Here is an 11,438-nt window from a genome sequence, read left to right on the forward strand (position 1 = left end):
CATCAGTAGCAAAATATTAAAACACCACTGGGATTTTCACCCATGATAAACACACTAAAAAGCACCTCAGCCCCTGCATACACTTTTTTTTTTTTAAATGGGCACTGTCAGATACAAAAACTTTTGATATGTTGTAAAGCATGTATAACCAATAGGTTTTGCAATTACTTTCATTAGAAAAGTCTCAGTATTTTATACTGAAAAAGCCAGTCAAACAACTGCCCCCCCGCCTGCTTGGACACATACTAGTCCTGCTGTGTCCATGAGTCATCTATGTCATGGACACACTTCCTTGATTGACAGCTGTGAGTGCAGGGCTCTGGAGGAAAAATCCTCCCACTGTCATCTTGTGTCCGGCTACTGTCAGTGAGGACAAGCTGGGAGTTGTAGTTTTGCTAATGCTAGGGGAGATATGAGCAGCCGGCATACAGAGGAAGGGGGCGGAGACCTGCACAGTGAGGCCACACCCCCTACCTTTGGGAGGAATTCAGACTAGTGAACTAAATTAAAAGTGTAATAAAAAAAATATAAGGTGCTAGACACAAAAATTTGATGTACATGGTCAGGATTAGGTATTAAGTGATACATAAGCAAAAATAAATGTTTTTGTTGGATCTGATGGGTACACTTTAAGCATTTTTGTGGTATTGTTTCACAACAATGGGAGGGGATTTTTATCAAAAACCTGTATATGAAGTTGGTGCCGTTCCCCTAGCAATTGTATTGATCATTTAAAAAAAAAAATTTAAAAAAAAGCTCATGAAAAATGAAAGCTGGACTGATTGTTTGCTATGGGAAACTGCACAACTTTTCCTCTGCAGAGGTTTTAATAAATCTCCCCCAATGTGTTTAGTACACGCGGTTTTCCCACCATATATACAGTAAGAGAGCGATGCAGCAACTTTACTCTAAAGTAGTAAGGCCTCTTTCACACTAGGAAATAGTTCCGTTTAGGAACTTCCGTCACAAGTTCCGCCACTATATCTGCATGCAGTAATTTTTCCGCCACGATGTCCCGTCACTGTATCACGTCCGTAATCAATTACGGGCAGTTACAAAAAAAAACAATATAGTAACGGCAGGTTCCCCCCCCCCCAATATAGTGACGGAACTTCTGACAGAAGTTCCTAAATGGAACTATTTCATAGTGTGAAAGAGGCCTTAAACCTTACAATGTCCGATGACTGTCAATGTGGGCACTTTGCAAGACAGCACTACAGTCGCCCAAATTGAATGGCTTGTGCTCACAGGTCACACTGGACATCAGCAAGTCACGTGCAATAAATATTTTGACCGTGCAGCTCACTGCGTAGCCCCAGTCAAAATCACAGGATTCTTAGGTTTTGTGATGCAATTATTTCTTTTGAAATGTTAAAGGAAAATCAAAATTTTTGTAAAAAAAAAAAAAAAAAAAAAAAATTTATATATTATATATATATATATATATATATATATATATATATATATATATATATATATATATATATATATATATATATATATATATATATATATTCACATAACTAGAATATGTACATACATACGACCCCCCCCACAAAAAAATAAATAAAATAAAACGCATCATTTGTAGCGACTTTTATAGTTTCCTTTTGACATTCATAGAACATCTGGCTGTACAGTGTTTCCAAGACTTGTACAAAATTACTAATGTAACAAATTGACACAGAAGAGGGGTTTTCCCCAAAATCCCCACACGAGACCCCCACTCCCTCCAAGATTTAAGCAGATCGTACCATCATCACAGTCCACATGGGGCACATCTTACCTTCAGCAGGTATTTATCTACAATTTCCATCCCACAGCTGCTACAGATACTTTTCCCTTGTATGTGGCCTGAAGAAGGCATGGAGTGAGGAGAAGACGACGACACCGGAGACAGAGGAGCAGACGAGCAAGAATCCTCATCTAACGCCACCCCGGGGCTTCCCTGAAGCTGAGGAGACGAAAGAAGAAGAAGTCGTCATGAAACTGCTCAATTTGTTATTATTCCAATGGATACAATACACAAAAGTATTATATATAAAGTGACTTCTGTAGTTTGTAGTAGTGTTATAATGCTCAGGAAATATTAATCCTTAATCCTTCCAGTACTTAGCTGCTGCTGTATTCTCCACAGGAAGTTCTTTTCTTTTTGAATTTCCTTTCAGTCTGACCACAGTGCTCTCTGCTGACACATCTGTCCATGTCAGGAACTGTCCAGAGCAGGAGGGGTTTCCTATGGGGATTTGTTCCTACACTAGACAGTTCCTAAAATGGACAGAGGTGTCAGCAGAGAGCACTGTGGTTCGACAAAGTAAATAAAAAAACTCTGTAGCAGCTGATAAGCACTGAAAGGATTAACATTTTTAAATAGATTTGTAAATTCCTTCTATGTAAAAATCTTAATCCTTCCAGTAATTAGCTGCTGTATGCTCCAGAGGAAGTTGTGTAGTTCTTTCCAGTCTGACCACAGTGCTCTCTGCTGCCACCTCTGTCTGTGTCAGGAACTGTCCGGAGCAGGAGAGGTTTGCTATGGGGATTTGTGCCAACTTTGGACAGTTTCTGACATGGACAGAGGTGTCAGCAGAGAGCACTGTGGTCAAGACAGAAAAGAACTACACAACTTCCTCTGTAGCTTACAGCAGCTGATAAGTACTGGAAGGATTAAGATTTTGAAATAGAAGTTATTTACAAATCTGTTTAACTTTCTGGAGCCAGTTGATTATAAAAAAAATTAAATAAAAAGAGAAGACTAAAAATAAAAAAATAAAGAGAGGAGAGAGAGAGGAGGAGAGAGAGAGGAGGAGAGAGAGAGAGAGAGAGAGAGAGAGAGATAGAGAGATAGAGAGATAGAGAGAGAGAGAGAGAGAGAGAGAGAGAGAGAGAGAGAGAGAGAGAGAGAGAGAGAGAGAGAGAGAGAGAGATAGAGAGATAGAGAGATAGAGAGATAGAGAGATAGAGAGATAGAGAGATAGAGAGATAGAGAGATAGAGAGATAGAGAGATAGAGAGATAGAGAGATAGAGAGATAGAGAGATAGAGAGATAGAGAGATAGAGAGATAGAGAGATAGAGAGATAGAGAGATAGAGAGATAGAGAGATAGAGAGATAGAGAGATAGAGAGAGAGAGAGAGAGAGAGATAGAGAGAGATATATATATATATATCTATATCACACTACACAGATCACAAGTAAAAAACCTACAGTTTTACACATACTGAGAGTTCTGCAGCATTCACAGCTATAGGTTAGATATCACAGCTATAGAAGAGAATGAGCGAACTTCTAGTAAATTCGATTCGTCACAAACTTCTCAGCTCGGCGGTTGCTGACTTTTCCTGCATAAATTAGTTCAGCTTTCCGGTGCTCCGGTGGGCTGGAAAAGGTGGATACAGTCCTAAGAAAGAGTCTCCTGGGACTGTATCCACCTTTTCCAGCCCACGGGAGCACCTGAAAGCTGAACTAATTTATGCAGGAAAAGTTATCAACTGCCGAGCCGAGAAGTTTGTGACGAATCGAATTTACTGTAAGTTCGCTCATCTCTAAGTACAATGATACATATAGGGATGACTTCTGTCTGTCAAGAATAGAAATCACTAAATCACAAGAAACAATCATTTACATCACACATGTAAAGTGTTCTATGTACTTGTATAGGATCTATCACTCTAGATCAGTGTTTTCCCAAACCAGTACGTCTCCAGCTGCTGCAAAACTACAACTCCTAGCATGCCCGGACAGCCTTCGGCTGTCCGGGAATGCTGAGAGTTGTAGTTTTGCAACAGCTGGAGGCACGCTTTTTTTTCCCTCTTCAAACTCTACTCTATAAAATTCTAGATCAGTGTTTTAGAAGTCCTATATGAAATCACAAAATAAAAATGGCAGTTTATTCAGGCAGCCAAATGTATAAAGTATAAGTAATAATATGTATAACATTCCAGAGGTCCTTTGTATATTTCCAGCCTTTATAATTCTGTAAAATATTTACTGGAAAAAACTTGTTTATCCACAGTTATGTCCTGTATCTAAAGCGTTAGATCTTTATTATTCTAGCAACATACAGCTACAGCAGAGGTGGGATTTTTTTTTATTTTTTTTATTTTTAACTTTAAAGGGTACCTTTCATCAAAAAAAAAAAAAAAAAAAAAACTTTTAATATATTATAGATTAATGTATGCAGAATCATTTTCCAGTAGCATGTTATTAAAAAATATGTATGCTTCTTGCTAATTTTTCACTTCCACTGCAGCCGGGACACAGACAAGCTCAGCACTGCTCCCTGCCAGGGAGCAGTGCTGAGCTTGTCTGTGTCCCGGCTGCAGTCTGAGATTTAGGACTCCAGCATGAGTCTGAAATCTATATAAAATAAATAAATAAAATAATAAAAAGGCTTGCAGCCAGGACTGGGAGGAGGACCCCTAGTGGTCATTTTTTCAAAGTTGTGGTACAGCGACGGATCTCTGCTCTTCTATACAGTGCGGGAAACATTTCCACGGTCACCCCAAAAAATCCATGAAAAAAAAAAAAAAAATACACCCGTGATAAAGGAATAGAGTGTGCTACATATTCTTACCAGAGCACTAGAGATGGTCATCCATGGGTAGTAGTTAGATCAGTGTTTCCCAGCCAGGGTGCCTCCAGCTGTTTCAAAACTACAACTACCAGCATGCCCGGACAGCCAAAGGCTGGTAGTTGTAGTTTTGCAACAGCTGGAGGCACCCTGGCTGGGAAACACTTAATCCCTAGCCTCAAGTATCTCTGCATACGTTTTACCAGCCATGCATGCATGAGCAGTTTTTCTTGCAGCAAGATGGTGCACTGTCACACTACTACACGGGGGGGGGGGGGGCGCCGAATTCCCTCCTCACGCCCCCAAGTTAACACCCATTGACGTCTACCTGTTTGGAACCCCCCGAAGGATGTGCTGTGCTGCAGAAAACCCGCTGCACTATAGGAAGAGAGTGAAGTGACCCGCAGAGCCATCCCTGACGACACTGCAGTCAATGCTGTGGGTGTTACCTGTAACCAGGCCAAAAGTGTCCAGACAGTGACCGCCCTGCCCACCAAGTGTGAGTGCAGAAGTCACATGACTTTGTGCCCCTGTCATATCTATATACATCTAGTAATAAAGTCCTATACATGTTTGGGTCACTTTATCTTGAGGTGTGTAATATATAGATAGATACACACACCTCTAGATAAAACAAAAAAAAAAAAAGTATATATATATATATATATATTTATATTTTTTTTTATTCTAGGTTAAAAGAGAAAAAAAAAATTATAATATATATATATATATATATATATATATATATATATATATATATATATATATATATATATATTTTTTTTTTTTTTTTTTTTTTTTTCTCTTTTAACCTAGAATAAAATAAAAAAATTTAAAAAATGATATATCCCAACTGGCTCCGGAAAGTTATACAGATTTGTAAATTACTTCTATTAAAAAAAAAAAAAAAAAAAAAAAACTTAATCCTTTCAGTACTTGTGAGCTGCTGAAGTTGAGTTGTTCTTTTCTGTCTAAGTGCTCTCTGATGACACCTGTCTCGGGAACTGTCCAGAGTAGAAGCAAATCCCCATAGCAAACCTCTTCTACTCTGTGCAGTTCCCGAGACAAGCAGAGATGTCAGCAGAGAGCACTGTGGTCAGACAGAAAAGAACAACTCAACTTTTAAACATTCTTAATCCAATTCTTCCAATAATTATCAGCTGCTGAAGTTATTTACAAACTTGCTTAACTTTCTGAAGCCAGTTGATATAAAAAAAAAAAAAAAAAAAATTCCTGGAATACCCCTTTAAGGTTTCCTTAGTGTAAGCCAAGTGTTGGTGCAGCAGAGAGGGGTTTGTCATTTAGTTTAATGTGTGACTAGAATAGATGGAGACGGTACAGATGTAGCAGGTTCTGCAGCATTAGGAGTAATCCCTCTGATATACAAGAATCTCTCCACACACTAGATAACATGTATCTAATGTATACAGTGTGATACAGTTTATAAGAACTAATGCTGCGCCATAACATGTATCTAATGTATGCAGTGTGATACAGTTTATAAGAACTAATGCTGCGCCATAACATGTATCTAATGTATGCAGTGAGATACAGTTTTTAAGAACTAATGCTGCGCCATAACATGTATCTAATGTATGCAGTGTGATACAGTTTATAAGAACTAATGCTGCGCCATAACATGTATCTAATGTATGCAGTGTGATACAGTTTAAGAACTAATGCTGCGCCATAACCTGTATCTCCATACATTAGATACATGTTGTATATATATATCCCCACATACATTAGATACATGTTATGGTGCAGCATTAGATACATGTCATGGTGTAAGCTCCTGGAGCGATACACAATGTATCTCAGTACACACAGATTCATATCATGGTGTAAGGTCTTATGGTGATACAATGTATCCCAGCACATACATTAGATCAGCGGTCTTCAAACTGTGGCCCTCCAGAGGTTACAAAACTACAACTCCCAGCATGCCCGGACAGCCAACGGCTGTCCGGGCATGCTGGGAATTGTAGTTTTGTAACATCTGGAGGGCCACAGTTTGAAGACCACTGCATTAGATACACGTCATGGTGTAAGCTCCTGGGAGCTATATACAATGTATCTCAGCACACATGTATCTAATGTGCCGAGATACATTGTGTATGACCCTAAGAGCTTACATCATGACATGTATCTAATGTGCCGAGATACATTGTGTATGACCCTAAGAGCTTACATCATGACATGTATCTAATGTCATGATGTAAGCTCTTAGGGTCATACACAATGTATCTCAGCACACATTAGATACATGTCATGATGTAAGCTCTTAGGGTCATACACAATGTATCTCGGCACATTAGATACATGTCATGATGTAAGCTCTTAGGGTCATACACAATGTATCTCGGCACATTAGATACATGTCATGATGTAAGCTCTTAGGGTCATACACAATGTATCTCAGCACACATTAGATACATGTCATGGTGTAAGTTCTTAGGGTGATACACAGTATCTCAGTACACACATTAGACACATGTCATGGTGTAAGCTCCTGGGAGCGATATACAATGTATCTCAGCACACATTAGATACATATCCTGGTGTAAGTTCTTAGGGTGATACACAATATATCTCAGTAGACACATTAGATACATATCATGGTGTAAGCTCTTCGGGTGATCCACAATGTATCCCAGCACACATTAGATACATGTTATGGTGTAAGCTCTTCGGGTGATCCACAATGTATCTCAGCACACATTAGATACATGTCATGGTGTAAGCTCTTCGGGTGATACACAATGTATCCCAGCACACATTAGATACATATCCTGGTGTAAGTTCTTAGGGTGATACACAGTATCTCAGTAGACACATGTCATGGTGCAAGCTCTTCGGGTGATCCACAATGTATCTCAGCACACATTAGATACATGTCATGGTGCAAGCTCTTCGGGTTATACACAATGTATCTCAGCACACATTAGATACATATCATGGTGCAAGCTCATCGGGTGATACACAATGTATCTCAGCACACATTAGATACATGTCATGGTGACTCACCAGGCTCCCCTCGCTCTTGCGGCTCCGGCCCATGCTCAGCGCTGCTCCCCCGCACTCCTCGGACATAAGGGACGAGAACTATGAGAAGAGAGGAAGGAGATAGAGTCAGCCTTCGGGCGTACACCCCACACACCCGCCAGTGACAGCCGCCCGCACGCGCGTGTCCCTGCTCTCCCCGCGCGATCTCTTTTACGAGCCAGTTAACCCTTGCACAACCTTCAGTGCATGAGGCGCCCCGACCGCCTGACCTCCCTGAGCCACTGCCTGCCGCCTGCTCTGCTCCGCAGCTGCCCGGCACACACAATGCTCGGCTATAGAGCGCCCGGGAGGTGAAGAGGTTTTATAATCGGGCACTTGAGACGATAATTATCGCGTGTTCTGAGTCGCTGGGGGAAGATTTGAATGAAAATGCAGCAAATTACCCCCCCCCCCCCCCCCCCCGGCGATAAAAAAAAAAAAAAAAATGCGCCGGTCCACCTGCCGCTGATTACACCGCGCCCTCCACCTGGGGATGACCCATCTATTGTCCTGTGGGGGCGCCCGGATAGTGAGGTGAACATCCCCCAGGGTTATCAATGACACCTCACACGGGGCAGAACATGTGCATCTATTCACTGACAGGAATGGGAAAACAGTCCTACCTGACATTATATATATAGTGTATTCATTCAGTGCAAAACTGCGCATAATGGGGGAGATTTATCAAAACCTGTGCAGAGGAAGAGTGGTGCAGTTGCCCATAGCAACCAATCAGATTGCTTCTTTCATTTTCCACAGGCCTCTTTAGAGGCCTGTGGAAAATGAAAGAAGCAATCTGGTTGCTATGGGCAACTGCACCACTTCCTCTGCACAGGTTTTGATAAATCTCCCCAAATAAATAAATAAATATATATATACACACACACACAATCCAACTCACACACCACACACAAATGTAGCAGAGCTGAATGTCCACTGCTCGTGCAATCTACCTGCAGTCCCATGCAAGGCCGATTCTAACTCCACTCTGCTACATCATCACACAGACCAAAACTGTCCCCCACACCAGGGATCTGTGACTCCTGCACTGAACTAGGAGTCAGACTGTGTTCACACCGCTCAGGTTTTTACTTATTTTATTGCGTTTTGTATACACATACTGCTATCGACTTATTGGGGGAGATTTATCAAAACCTGTCCAGAGGTAAAGTAGCCGAGTTGCCCATAGCAACCAATCAGATCGCTGCTTTCACTTTTGAAAAGGCCTCTGAGAAATGAAAGTGATCTGATTGGTTGCTATGGGCAACTCAGCTACTTTTCCTCTGGACAGGTTTGGATAAATCTCCCCCATTGACTTTACATTGAGATCTAAAATCTACAAAGCCAGGAATTGATTAAAAAATATAAAAACATTACAATCTGTAATAAAAACATTTAAATTCCTTCCTGGCTTTGTATTCAATAATTGCAATTAAAAGCCAAAAAGGTGTGAACGGGCCCAAATAATATACATATCACAGATTGTTCTGTATTGAGATATAGATATGTGAAATATATAGAGATAGATAGATAGATATGACAGAGAGAGATAGATAGATATGACAGAGAGATAGATAGATATGACAGAGAGATAGATAGATATGACAGATAGATAGATAGATATGACAGATAGATAGATAGATATGACAGATAGATAGATAGATATGACAGATAGATATGACAGATAGATATGACAGATAGATATGACAGATAGATAGATATGACAGATAGATAGATATGACAGATAGATAGATATGACAGATAGATAGATAGATATGACAGATAGATAGATATGAGATGAGATAGATATGAGATAGACAGATAGATATGACATAGATAGATAGATATGAGATAGATGTGAGATGAGATAGATATGAGATAGATATGAGATGAAATAGATATGAGATAGATAGATAGATATGAGATATGAGATAGATCGATCTTATTACAGGAGAAGAAGTGAAGTAATGCTCCCTGGGGCTGGATGGGACACTACAGCCCCCCCCCCCCCCCCCCCCCCCCAACTGTGAAACATGGATTAATATGGAACCAATGGATTATTCACAGGCAGTAAACACTGAAACCTACATTTCTGGACAAACCCCTGAAACTGGAAAAACACAGCTATAGGGACCAGAAGAGACTAGGATAGAAAATCAGTGATCAGTAGAACAGATCAGTAGTCTCCAAACTGTGGACCTCCAGCTGTTGCAAAACTACAACTCCCAGCATGCCCGGACAGCAGAAGGCTGGGAGTTGTAGTTTTGCAACAGCTGGAGGTCCACAGTTTGGAGACCACTGGAATAGATTATATATATCAGTTATGGTACATAAGACTATCATTTTTTATTTTCTGTTTTTATATAAAATGATTAATTTTATAATTGTTTTTATTATTATTTTGGTTATTTTTGTATTTTATTTTATCATCATTTTATTTTTAGTGTTTTCATTATTTTTAGCATTATTAATAATGCATAATAAAGTCATAGAAACATAGAATGTGTCGGCATATAAGAACCACTTGGCCCATCTAGTCTGCCCAATCTGAATCCAATATGAATAGTCCCTGGCCCAATTTTATATGAAGGATAGCCTTATACCTATCCCTATCTTATATAAAGGATAGCCTTATACCTATCCCTATCTTATATGAAGGATAGCCTTATACCTATCCTTATCTTATATAAAGGATAGCCTTATACCTATCCCTATCTTATATGGAGGATAGCCTTATACCTATCCTTATCTTATATAAAGGATAGCCTTATACCTATCCCTATCTTATATGAAGGATAGCCTTATACCTATCCCTATCTTATATGAAGGATAGCCTTATACCTATCCCTATCTTATATGAAGGATAGCCTTATACCTATCCCTATCTTATATGAAGGATAGCCTTATACCTATCCCTATCTTATATGAAGGATAGCTTTATGTCTATCCCTCTCTTATATGAAGGATAGCCTTATACCTATCTCTAGCTTATATGAAGTATAGCCTTATACCTATCCCTATCTTATATGAAGGATAGCCTTATACCTATCCCTATCTTATATGAAGAATAGCCTTATACCTATCCCTATCTTATATGAAGGATAGCCTTATACCTATCCCTATCTTATATGAAGGATAGCTTTATGTCTATCCCTCTCTTATATGAAGGATAGCCTTATACATATCCCTATCTTTTATGAAGGATAGCCTTATACCTATCCCTATCTTATATGAAGGATAGCCTTATACCTATCCCTCTCTTATATGAAGGATAGCCTTATACATATCCCTATCTTTTATGAAGGATAGCCTTATGCCTATCTCTATCTTATATGAAGGATAGCCTTATACCTATCCCTATCTTATATGAAGAATAGCCTTATATCTATCCCTATCTTATATGAAGAATAGCCTTATACCTATCCCTATCTTATATGAAGGATAGCCTTATACCTATCCCTATCTTATATGAAGGATAGCCTTATACCTATCCCTATCTTATATGAAGGATAGCTTTATGTCTATCCCTCTCTTATATGAAGGATAGCCTTATACATATCCCTATCTTTTATGAAGGATAGCCTTATACATATCCCTATCTTATATGAAGGATAGCCTTATACTTATCCCATCCATGCTTAAACTCCTTCACTGTATTTGCAGCGACCACTTCTGCAGGAAGGCTATTCCATGCATCCACTACTCTCTCAGTACTCAGTGGTTCTTCCTGATATTAGGTTTTAAATTAAAGGGGCAAAGATTTAAAAGTATGTCCTCTTGTCAATCTTAGAACCAATTTTAATAAACAATTATTCAACAAAAAC

The 11,438-nt window shown here is 39.4% G+C and overlaps 1 long non-coding RNA gene across 2 annotated transcripts; it reads right to left on the reverse strand.

The window, feature by feature from the left end:
• Positions 1-1,897: 1,897 nt before the first annotated feature.
• LOC130282237 (uncharacterized) lies at positions 1,898-8,828 on the reverse strand. 2 transcript variants are annotated; one of them, XR_008846295.1, is made up of 3 exons: positions 8,770-8,828; positions 7,597-7,674; positions 1,898-1,954 (listed from the first exon to the last, which is right to left on the reverse strand). It is a non-coding gene; the product is annotated as an uncharacterized LOC130282237 (long non-coding RNA). The 2 variants fall into 2 exon arrangements; XR_008846294.1 differs by lacking the exon at positions 8,770-8,828 and adding an exon at positions 7,813-8,012 and having other exon boundaries at positions 1,919-1,954.
• Between the last annotated feature and the right edge of the window lie 2,610 nt (positions 8,829-11,438).

Source organism: Hyla sarda, chromosome 7 (genome assembly GCF_029499605.1).
Source record: "Hyla sarda isolate aHylSar1 chromosome 7, aHylSar1.hap1, whole genome shotgun sequence".
NCBI lineage: Eukaryota > Metazoa > Chordata > Amphibia > Anura > Hylidae > Hyla > Hyla sarda.